This window comes from Equus caballus, chromosome 2 (genome assembly GCF_041296265.1).
Source record: "Equus caballus isolate H_3958 breed thoroughbred chromosome 2, TB-T2T, whole genome shotgun sequence".
Lineage (NCBI taxonomy): Eukaryota > Metazoa > Chordata > Mammalia > Perissodactyla > Equidae > Equus > Equus caballus.
In genome coordinates, this window is record NC_091685.1 from 27,618,788 (window position 1) to 27,630,673 (window position 11,886).

The window sequence follows — 11,886 nt, forward strand, 5'->3', positions numbered from 1 at the left end:
GCTAGCTTCTTTTCCTCTTCCTTTCAACACGTCAAACCTATTCCATCCTTTAAAATCAGAACAAAAAAAGGCCCTCTATCCTGCCTCCTTTTAGCACTTGCTCTAAATCTCTCTCCTAGACCCTCTAACCTCCCCTGAAGACAGCAAGCAATTACGTTTCAACACAGATTAGATTATATCAACTACCTGCCTGAAATCCTGAGATGGTTTAGCATTTCCCCAATCGTAATCTTTAGCAAAGCATTTTGAATGCTCAGCACCCAGCCATCAATCTTTCCTTTCACCAGCCATTGTACTCTTCAATTCCTCAACCCCAGGGGTCCAGAGACCCCCTAAGTATTCCACAACTTTCTAAAACTATATGCATATGTTTGCTTATGTGCAGTTTTCTGGAGTGAAAATCTTCTGCTCTTCTCAAATTTTCTAGAGGGGGTATCTGAACCAAAAAACGTTAAAAACCAACTGCAATACCCTCTAGCCATACCAGACTACTCACGCCTTCCCAGACACACACCTTATACTTTCCCATCTCCATTCCTATGCTCAAGCTGCCCCATCTGGCTGGAATAACCTTAATTGTAACTGGTCTCCCTGGTGAATTCTTATTTATCCCTCAAGAACAAGCTCCAAAATCACTTCCTCTATAATGCCATCCTTCACTGTCTACCAAAACAGCCATTCAGTCCCTTACCAATATTATAACATGCCTCTATTTAACACTCACCACGCTGTTAGGTGTTGTAATGTAAGCTTTTCAAGGCAGAGACTATACACCTTCACATCTTTGTGCCGCCAGAACACAACCCAGATCCTAGCACACAATGGGCAAAACAGAAAATCTGCTGACGAAAAGAACTATTTTGGCTTTGCATTTGTGTTCTGGTATTCTCTACAATCGTCCCTGAACACTTTGTTATTCATTCACTCATTCAACAAACATTTACAAAGTTCCAATGAAATACCTGGAGCCGTGTGCTGCGCAGTAAGGATGTAGACTAGGACCTAGTCCCTGCCATTAAGACAGTCAACTGTGACAAGGTAGAACAAATAATAATGGTCTTATTTGACAAGTGCCATAAAAGCGGTCCACATAAAAGGTTACAGTAGCCCATGTAAGGATGCGACTAACAGTCACAGAGGCGCTGGCCTGGTGGCGCAGTGGTTAAGTTCCTACATTCCACTGCAGCGGCCCAGCGTTCACCAGATCGGATCCCAGCTGTGGATCTACACACAGCTTGTCAAGCCATGCTGTGGCAGGAGTCCCACATATAAAGTAGAGGAAGATGGGCACAGATGTTAGCTCAGGGCCAGTCTTCCTCAGCAAAAAGAGGGGGACTGGCAGCAGATGTTAGCTCAGGGCTAATCCTCCTCCTCAAAAAAAAAAAAGTCACAGAAGTTAACATCAGACTCTCTTAGACCAGAGAATCCATCCATTCTCTTTGTCTCTTTCTAAACAATCTTCTTCCAGTGGTCCTTTTCCTTTTCTAATAGTAGTAACAATCATTTACTACAGGAATTTGAAGGGTATAATGCAACCAAATTCTTACCCTACTCGCTTCTGGAAACAATTCCACAAGCTAGGTAGAACAGGAATCATTACCCTCAAGTTAAAGGTGAGAAAACTAAAGTTCAAAGAGGTTACTGCTCAAGGTTGCACAGGAAATAAGGGGATTTTATTTATTTAGTACTTGCTTACTCTACGACTCCTCCCTCCACTCCTCTCCCCCGCATCCCCAATCAGTCTGTAAGCCCCAAGAGGGAAAAGACTTGTTCTCATTGTTTTGTCCTCAGAGTCTACAACAGTGCTCAGAACACAACAGCCTTTCAATAAACATGTGTTGATTGAACGAATGGATGTATTTGAAAATAAAGTAGACCAACAGCAAAATGCACAAAAGAAAAAAGTTCCTTCCCATTACGGCGGCATAATAAGAGATTTCTAACAGGCTTCTACTAGTTAGAAAGGCTAGACTAATTGTATTGACTCAATTCCATTGGCATGTTATGCATTTTACCTAAGAAGAATTTAAGTAAGGGAAGTGAAGTGGGTTTCTATTTCTGATGTTATATTCTTGGCATGTACTGACATAAATCCAAGACTTAAACTGCAGGTTTGAAACTGATTAAAAGTTTTTATTAAAAGCAAAAACTAAAGAAAGCATTTTCTTGATGAATCTTGACTCTGGCTAGGAAAGCATCTGAATTTCAGTTCTTTCTTCAATGTTAGCTGAAGCAACCAAAGCTATTGTATGTATATATGTTCTCCAACATATTTCTTAATAAAACTTTAAGCAAAGATTAGTCAAAACCTTTTAGTAAAAACCTTTTACTAATGATTAGTCAAAACCACAGCACAGGGGGCTGGCTCGGTGGCACAGCGGTTAAATGCACACGTTCCGCTTCAGTGGCCCGGGGTTTGCTGGTTGGAATCCCCGGTGTGGACACGGCACCACTTGTCAACCCATGCTGTGGCAGGCGTCCCACATATAAAGTAGAGGAAGATGGGCACGGATGTTAGCTCAGGGCCAGTATTCCTCAGCAAAAAGAGGAGGATTGGCAGCAGTTAGCTCAGGGCTAATCCTCCTCAAAAAAAAAAAAAAAAAAAACCCCACAGCACAGTAATTCACCATCCTTCCACCCCAGGGCTTCATACCATTGCCATTCTGCCTAGGCACAAGCAGTCAGGGCAAACCATAACACAAGGTGGTGAGACCAACGTTCAGTGTGACGTGTGGTTCAGTATGACAGTGTTTATAGTTCTAGAAACTCCAGTTCCCTATAAATCAATTTGTGCTCTGATTGGAAAATATTTCCATTATTTTCCCCCAATATTTAAATTTTAGCAAGTCACAAACTGTGGTAGTATAATAAGTAACTGCAATAGGTGTAAGGCAGTGGAAAGAGGACTGGACTTGAAGTATGGTTTACCCTACAATTCCCTATCTAGGTTAACTGTGTGACCTTGGGCAAGTCATTTAACATTTCCGAGGGTGTAAATTTAACATTTATCACCTGTAAAATGAGAGAACAATCACCTCACAGAAGTGTAGTGAGAATTAATTACATAATGTATATCAGCTATTTTCAAAAAATAACACTGATAGCATCCTCATGTTTGAACAAATAAGTAACAAATAAGTAAATTAGCAACTGCTGTTCCTTATTTTTAAAACGTCTACAGCAATTCTGTGGATGCTTCTTCAAAACACAGCGAGGAAAATACAAATAATCCCCGCTCGCTGCTGGATTAAAAACTGAAGAACAACTGCTTTGAAGACCTCCATCCCTATAAAATATCACCAACAATCTGGGATTCTCAGAGTAAATCACTTCCATTGTGAGATCTCTAATCAAGTACAAAAGCCTTTATTTGCCTCCCTATTAACCTATATAACTTCAATAACCTTTCCTGATTCAGGTAAAGGGGCCCTGGTTGTCTTGAAACACTAATGAATCTTTTTTTCAAAAGAAGTATCTGCAATGGCCCTCAGAAAGCTTTATCTTAAGCCGAATCTAGCAATGCACTCGTCCACCGGGACATGAAGTTACCCCTATCTAACAGAATGTGATCAAATTCACACGATTCATCGGTTGCAATAAGTAGCAACTAGGTCTTTTCCCTCAAACTGGCTTCATTTCTTTTAACTTCGAGTGCTTTCTAGAAGCCACTAGGTTTCTGGTTTCTCTACAAAGTAGATCTTTCTATTAAGGGAGGTTTGCTTTCAACTTTTTGTTTTAAGCAGAGGAAATAGGAAAGGGATCGGGGGGTTCGGGGACGAGGAACCGGGGGGCTGGATGAAGTACTGTAGTCCTTTTCTGCATGCAATGAATGGAAAGGCTGCTCGCTGCCCTATAAATCACTTTCTCTCCTCGGAGATCCGAGAGGTGTGTGAACTACCATTATGCCCATCCGCATTGGTTCTTCGGTTCCCCGATCACAGCTGCGACCTACACAGACAACGCAGCAAATTCGGTCCCCTCCCAGTTTCCCGAGAGGGGGTCTCACTTCTTTTCCACAGACTCATCCCCCTACCGAGAAGAACGCCTGCAGGAGATCCGTGCCCCGACGCCGCGGGGCTGACGTTTAGGAGTTGGACAATAACCTCGAGGTGTTCAACAGAAACTCCGTCTGCCTAGAGCCTCCGCTCTGCCCAGCCGGGATGCGGAGGTCTAAGAGAGCGCGGTTTTGAAAAATGGACTTTGACCCGATCCAGTTACTGTAACCGGATCCCCAGGGATCGGTCCCCGTCTGGAACTGGACGGGCGGGCTCCTCCGAGGAGGCGACTCCACGCACGGGCACAAAGGGGCACAAAGCAGCCCAGACAAAAGGGCCCCGCCAAGTCGCGGGGGCGGAGAGGGCGAGCCTGCTCTGGGCGCGCCGCGGGCGGAGAAGCCCCAGCGGGACCGGAGTGGGAGGGCGGCGGCGGAGGAGGAGGCGGCGGCCCGGTCCGTCCCGCCCTGGCCCGACGCGACCGCGGCCCGGGCCGTTACCCTCGCTGGACCGAGACCCCCTCGCGGAGCCAAGAACGCGGTCCGAGCCTATGAGACGCCCGAAGCCCGACTTCGCGCACTTCCCGCTCACTTTCTCTAGCTAGCTGAACTCACCTGGGTCGCCGCCGCCGCCGCCGCCTCCTCAGACTCCACTGTAGTTTCCCCCGGAAATCCTACCTGGCCCGCTGGCCGCCAGAGCCTTCGGCCCCCAGGACTGGGGGGAACAGGGAGCGGGCCGGACAGTGAGGGGGTAGGAAGTGCCGCTGCGGGGGCTCACGGGACTTGTAGTCTCCAGCAAAGGCCAGTTGTATCGCCGGCTGGACAAAATGGCGGGAACCCCTCGCTCTTCGCTCTCCGGGCGGTCGGCCCCACATGGCCTCTCTGGGCATGCGCCACCCGCTGCCGGCGTCCTGCGTGGAAAAAAACTTGGGCGTCTTTCCTGGTACCGACGAGAGCAAAGGTCTCTGGACTTGAGAGAACAAAGTTCAGTACTGGGCTCCAGGCAGTGCCTAAGGAGGGAGCTGATGTAAGTGTGTTGTTTTAGAAAACTGTGTCCAGTCCCTGTCTGGCTAAATTTCAATTATAATCTCCCCAAAAGGAAAACTATTGAGGGCCAATCTGAAGTGCAAAAAACTTAGAAGCAAGTTACCCTCAATTTTGTGCATAAGGAAGAAACTCAGGAATCGTTCTTGACACCTCTTTCAGCCGATTAAGTCCAGTTATTCTGCTTCTCAAATATCTCAGTTCTTTCCACTTTCTCCACTACCATAGCTGTGAGGAAGCTACTGTCACCTCTCTCAGTCTGGCTAGTTTCAGGCCTCCAGGCTATCAGCCTCCAAACACCTTCCTTGATGCTGCCGAGGATCTTTCTAAATGCCAAACCATTGTGTCACAACCTAAATTAGACCTAAGTGTACAACCTAAAGCTACAAAACTTCTAGAGGAAAGCACAAAAGAAAAATCTATGTGACCTTTAGAAACACAATCCATAAAAGAAGAAAACTGATCAATTGCACATCATCAAAATTAAAACTTTTGCTGTTTAGGACCCTTATGAAATGAAAAGGCAAGCCACAGACTTGGATGAAACAGCAGCAAAACCTATATCCAACAAAGGACTAGTATCTAGAATATACAAAGAACTCTTTCAACTCAATAAGACAAACAAATAAGACAAGTTTAAAAAATGATTTAAACAGACACTTTTCCAAAGGAGATAAACAGATGGCAAATAAAAACATGAAAGATGTTAGGGAAATGCCAGTTAAAACCACAATGAGATAACACTGCACACCACAGCTGGCACTATCAAGTGTTAGCAAGAAAGCAGAGCGACAAGAATTCTCATTCACTGCTGGTAGGATTGTAAAATGATACAACCACTTTGGAAAACAGTTTGATAGTTTTTTAAAACTTAAATATACACCTACTGTATGTCACAACCATTACACTATACGTATTTACCCAAGACAAATGAAAGCATACATTTACACAAAGACTTGAACATGAATGTTCATAGCAACTTTATTGGTAATAGCCGAAGTCTAGAAACAAATGTCCTTCAAGAGGTGAATGAATATTTATGAAATGGAATACTCTTCAGTAATAAAAGGAATGGGCTGTTGATACACACAACAACATGATGAATCTTAACTATGCTGAGTGAAAGAAGCCAGACATAAAAAGAGTACTTTCTGTATGACTCCATTTGAATAAAATTCTAGAAATGCAAACTATAGTGACAGAAAGCAGATTGGTGGTTACCTGGGGACCAAGGAGGCAGAGACATGGCGGGGAGGGATGGTAAAAGGGAGGAGGAAACTTTTGGGGGTGATGGGTATGTTAGTTATCTTGGCTATGGTTATGGTTTCAAGGGTGTATGATGAGTTTTAAATATATCAAAACTCATCAAACTGCACACTTTAAATATGTGCAATTTATCGTTTGTTAATCATACTTTACTAAAGCTAAAAAATAATATATTTGAAAAACTGGTTTAAAAAAGAAAGAAAATCCTTCAATGGTTTCCCAGTACTCTTAGGACCAAAACAGAAATGATTGCCATGGATGCTCTAATTGTGGAGCTTCGCTATCTTCCATTGGGAAGGGGACTGAAAGAGATGGCAATTGTGAAACCCCAGGTCACTAATACTGATGGTAACAATAGCAGTGGTAGTAATAATAAAACTGCTACTTTTTCTTGAGTATCTATCATGTACTAGATATTTTACATATGTCTTAATTAGTATTCCCCCCAGAAAGCAGAACCCGAGACAAGTACTAGTTGCAGGTAATTTACTTGGAAGATGATCCCAGGGATTTAAAGTGAAAGTCCAGAGTGAAATAGGAAAGGAGGAGAAGCCAAAACAAGGATGCGTTACCAAGGTGATCACTGCTGTAGGCACCTGGGTCCAGATCCTACCAAAACCATCTGAGGATTATCTAGAATGTGTCTCAGCATGGTCCACCTAAGGACTGCCATGGAGAAGCATTTACCCATGGGCTTCCATCCACCATTGGTTAGGATTACCCCAGGGAGCATCACCTCCTCTTGCACGTCTGAGCAGGCTCCCACCAGTGTCTTATATCCTGGTTTAGGAAAAGCTCCAGGACAGAAGGCAGAAAGACTCGAGGAGAGTGGAAGCCCTCATTGAACTGTTTTCTGCAGCTTCAACTAGAATCTAAGGTAAGGCTGAGAGGCTGTGAGGTAAGGCAGCAGAGGTCCCAGGCCATCCCTTGCAATGCTCAGATTCACCCATGCTGTACATTAGATCCAATCTATCACCTAGTCTTCAACGTAATTGCTGGCAATAATCTTGACAAAAGACTCAGGGGCATTCATAATTCTTTGCAAAATGTATGTTGTCCCATATGTCCTTTGTGCCCTATAACACACTATACTCAACCATATGGATGACTCTCACAAATAATATTAAGTGAAAGAAGCCAGGAAAAGAGTATATACTGTATGATTTCACATATATAAACTAAAAACAGGCAAAAATATTCTGTTGAAAGCTAGGATTGCAGCTACCCTTCAGAGTGGAAGAGTGGTGTCTGGAAGAAGGTGAGAGGAGGTTTGCTGGGTGCTGGTAATGTTCTGTTTTTGAGCTGGATCTGGGTGCTGGCTATTGGTTATCTTCAATTTGTAAAAATTCATCCATTGGGATAGATATACTTTTCGGCATATTTATCATTCTCCCGATATAATTGTTTTAATGAGAAGTGGCCTGGGCAGGTCTCTCATCTTCTGAGAGACCAATTAACAATAAAGACTATTTCTAACCATGAATGTTTCTGGATTTGGAGCTTATGGGCATTATTGGAGCATAATGTTAAGAGCGTGGGCTTTGGTACTAAAGAACTGTTCTGCCACTTCCTGTGTGCCATTGGCTAAGTTATTTAAAGTCAAGATTCAGTTTCTTCATTGTGCAATGGGAAGCATAAAAGTACCTAATATATAGGTTGGTGTGAGAAGTAAATAAAGTAACATACATAAAGTGCCCAGCACTGTACCTGATATATGTTAAATGCTCAATAAACAATAACCGTTTGGGTGGGTAATATTAGTTTATGTCTTTCTATTTTTCTTAAGCTTCCGAGTTTTCAACAATGAACATGGACACAGGCTGCAGGTGCAAGAATGTTCATTGTAGCACTGTTTGAAATTGCAAACAAACAAAAAATTGGGGACAGTCTTAATATCTGTCTACTGGAGAATGGGCAAATCAGCTGTGATATATTCATAACATAGAATATTACAAAATAGAGTGAATAAAACTGTGGAGATCAACATGGATAAAGCAAAATGTTGGGGCCAGCCCAGTGGCATAGCGGTTAAGTTCACGGACTCTGCTTTGGCGGCCCAGGGTTTGCCTGTTTGGATCCCGGGCATGGACCTACACACTGCTTTCAAGCCATGCTGTGGTGGCATCCCACATATAAAATAGAGGAAGATGGGCACGGATGTTAGCTCAAGGCTAATATTCCTCAAATTATTATAATATTATATAATATTCCTTTAATTATAGAATTAAATGAAAAATTAGATCAGATGGACCTAATAGATATATATAGGACACTTCATCCAAAAACAGCAGGTTACACATTCTTCTCAAGCACACATGGAACAGTCTCAAGGATAGACCATTTCTTGGGAAACAAAGCAAGCATCAATCAGTTCAAGAGAGTTGAAATAATATCAAGCATCTTTTCTGATCATAATGCTATGAAACTAGAAATCAACTACAAGAATAAAGCTGGGAAAGGGCCAAAAATGTGGAGACTAAACAACATGCTACTGAACAAACAATGGATTATTGAAGAAATTAAAGAAGAAATCAAATATCATCTGGAGACAAATGAAAATGAAAACACACCGTACCAAATTATTTGGGACGCAGCAAAGGCAGTCCTAAGAGGGGAATTCATTGCAATACAGGCTCACCTCAATAAGCAAGAAAAATCTTACATAAACAAACTCAAACAACACCTAATAGAATTAGAAAAAGAAGAACAAACAAAGCCCAAAGTCAGTAGAAGGAGGGAAATAATAAAAATAAGAGCAGAAATAAATGATATTGAAACAAAAAAGACAGTAGAAAGGATCAATGAAACAAAGAGTTGGTTCTTTGAAAAAATTAACAAAATCGACAAACCCTTAGCCAGACTCACTGAAAAAAAAAAGAGAGAAGTCTCAAATAAATAAAATTAGAAACGAGAGAGGAGAAATCACAACAGATACTGAAGAAATACAAAGGATCATAAGAGAATACTATGAAAAACTATATGCCAATAAATTGAACAACCTAGAAGAAATGGATAAATTCCTAGACTCATACAACCTACCCAAACTGAATCAGGAAGAAATAGAGAATCTGAATAGACCAATCACAAGTAAAGAAATAGAAACAGTAATCAAAAACTTCCCCAAAAATAAGAGTCCAGGACCAGACGGCTTCTCTGGAGAATTCTACCAAACATTCAAAGAAGATTTAATACGTATCCTTCTCAAACTATTCCAGAAAATAGAGGAAGATGGAGCACTCCCTAATACATTCTATGAAGCCAACATCACCCTGATCCCCAAACCTGACAAGGACAACACAAAGAAGGAAAACTACAGGCCAATATCACTGATGAACATAGATGCAAAAATCCTCAACAAAATTTTGGCAAACCGATTACAGCAATACATCAAAAAGATTATACACCATGATCAAGTGGGATTTATACCAGGGACACAGAGATGGTTCAACATCTGCAAGTCAATCAACGTGATTCACTACATTAACAAAATGAGAAACAAAAACCACATGATCATCTCAATAGATGCAGAGAAAGCATTTGACAAGATCCAACATCCATTTATGATAAAAACCCTCAATAAAATAGGTATAGAAGGTAAGTACCTCAACATAATAAAGGCCATATATGACAAACCCACAGCCAACATCATACTCAACGGACAAAAACTGAAACCCATCCCTCTCAGAACAGGAACAAGACAAGGGTGCCCACTTTCATCACTCTTATTCAACATAGTACTGGAGGTTTTGGCCAGAGCAATTTGGCAGGAAAAAGAAATAAAAGGAATCCAAATAGGCAACGAAGAAGTAAAACTCTCGTTGTTTGCAGACGACATGATCTTATATATAGAAAACCCCAAAGACTCCATAGAAAAACTATTAGAAACAATCAACAACTACAGCAAAGTTGCAGGGTATAAAATCAACATACATAAATCAGTAGCATTTCTATATGCTAACAATGAACTAACAGAAAAAGATCTCAAAAACTCAATCCCATTCATGATCGCAACAAAAAGAATAAAATACCTTGGGATAAATTTAACCAAGGAAGTGAAAGAACTATACAACGAAAACTACAAGACCTTCTTGAAAGAAATCGACGACGACATAAAGAGATGGAAAGACATTCCATGCACATGGGTTGGAAGAATAAACATAGTTAAAATGTCCATACTGCCTAAAGCAATCTACAGATTCAACGCTATCCCAATCAGAATTCCAATGTCATTCTTTACAGAAATTGAACAAAGAATCCTAAAATTCATATGGGGCAACAAAAGACCCCGAATTGCTAAAGCAATCCTGAGAAAGAAGAACAAAGCTGGAGGCATCACAATCCCTGACTTCAAAGCATACTACAAAGCTACAGTAATCAAAACAGCATGGTACTGGTACAAAAACAGATGCACAGATCAATGGAACAGAATTGAAAGCCCAGAAATAAAACCATACATCAATGGACAGCTAATCTTTGACAAAGGAGCTGAGGGCCTACAATGGAGGAAAGAAAGTCTCTTCAACAAATGGTGTTGGGAAAACTGGACAGCCACATGTAAAAGAATGAAAATAAACCATTCTTTTTCACCATTTACTAAAATAAACTCAAAATGAATCAAAGACCTAAAGATTAGGCCTGAAACAATAAGTCTTCTAGAAGAAAATATCGGCAGTACACTCTTTGACATCAGCTTCAAAAGAATCTTTTCGGACACCATAACCCCTCACATGAGGGAAACAATAGAAAGAATAAACAAATGGGACTTCATCAGACTAAAGAGCTTCTTCAAGGCAAGGGAAAACAGGATTGAAACAAAAAAACAGCCCACTAATTGGGAAAAAATATTTACAAGTTATTTATCCGACAAAGGGTTAATCTCCATAATATACAAAGAACTCACACAACTCAACAATAAAAAATCAAACAACCCAATTACAAAATGGGCAGGGGACATGAACAGACATTTCTCCAAAGAAGATATACGGATGGCCAATAGACACATGAAAAGATGCTCATCATCACTAATCATCAGGGAAATGCAAATCAAAACTACACTAAGATACCACCTTACGCCTGTTAGAATGGCAAAAATATCCAAAACCAAGAGTGACAAATGTTGGAGAGGCTGTGGAGAAAAAGGAACCCTCATACACTGCTGGTGGGAACCAAACTGGTGCAGCCACTATGGAAAACAGTATGGAGATTCCTCAAAAAGTTAAGAATAGAAATACCTTATGACCCAGCCATCCCACTACTGGGTATCTATCCTAAGAACCTGAAATCAGCAATTCCAAAAGTCCCATGCACCCCTATGTTCATCGCAGCATTATTCACAATAGCCAAGTCATGGAACCAATCTAAGTGCCCAGCAACTGATGATTGGATAAAGAAGATATGGTATATATATACAATGGAATACTACTCAGCCATAAAAAAGGACAAAGTTGTCCCATTCACAACAACGTGGATAGACCTTGAGGGTATTATGCTGAGTGAAATAAGCCAGACAGAGAAAGACGAACTCTGTATGACTCCACTCATAGGTGGTAGTTAACATATGGACAAAGAGAACTGATCGGTGGTTA

General features: G+C 41.4%; 1 protein-coding gene and 1 long non-coding RNA gene across 12 annotated transcripts in view; one reads left to right on the forward strand and one right to left on the reverse strand.

Moving 5' to 3' along the window:
* Positions 1-4,820, reverse strand: part of PHACTR4 (phosphatase and actin regulator 4) — a 103,975-nt gene extending 99,155 nt beyond the window's left edge. For 4 of the 11 annotated variants that reach the window (XM_005607283.4, XM_005607282.4, XM_070260613.1 and 1 more), the window contains exon 1: positions 4,607-4,747. The gene's annotated coding sequence lies outside the window, so the exon portion shown is untranslated. Of the gene's footprint in view, positions 1-4,606 lie in introns of all 11 variants that reach the window. The other 7 variants (XM_070260616.1, XM_070260615.1, XM_023635024.2 and 4 more) reach the window with 5 other exon arrangements.
* LOC138923199 (uncharacterized) lies at positions 4,800-9,016 on the forward strand. The gene is made up of 3 exons (XR_011436482.1): positions 4,800-5,018; positions 7,091-7,178; positions 8,088-9,016. It is a non-coding gene; the product is annotated as an uncharacterized lncRNA (long non-coding RNA).
* Positions 9,017-11,886: the final 2,870 nt, after the last annotated feature.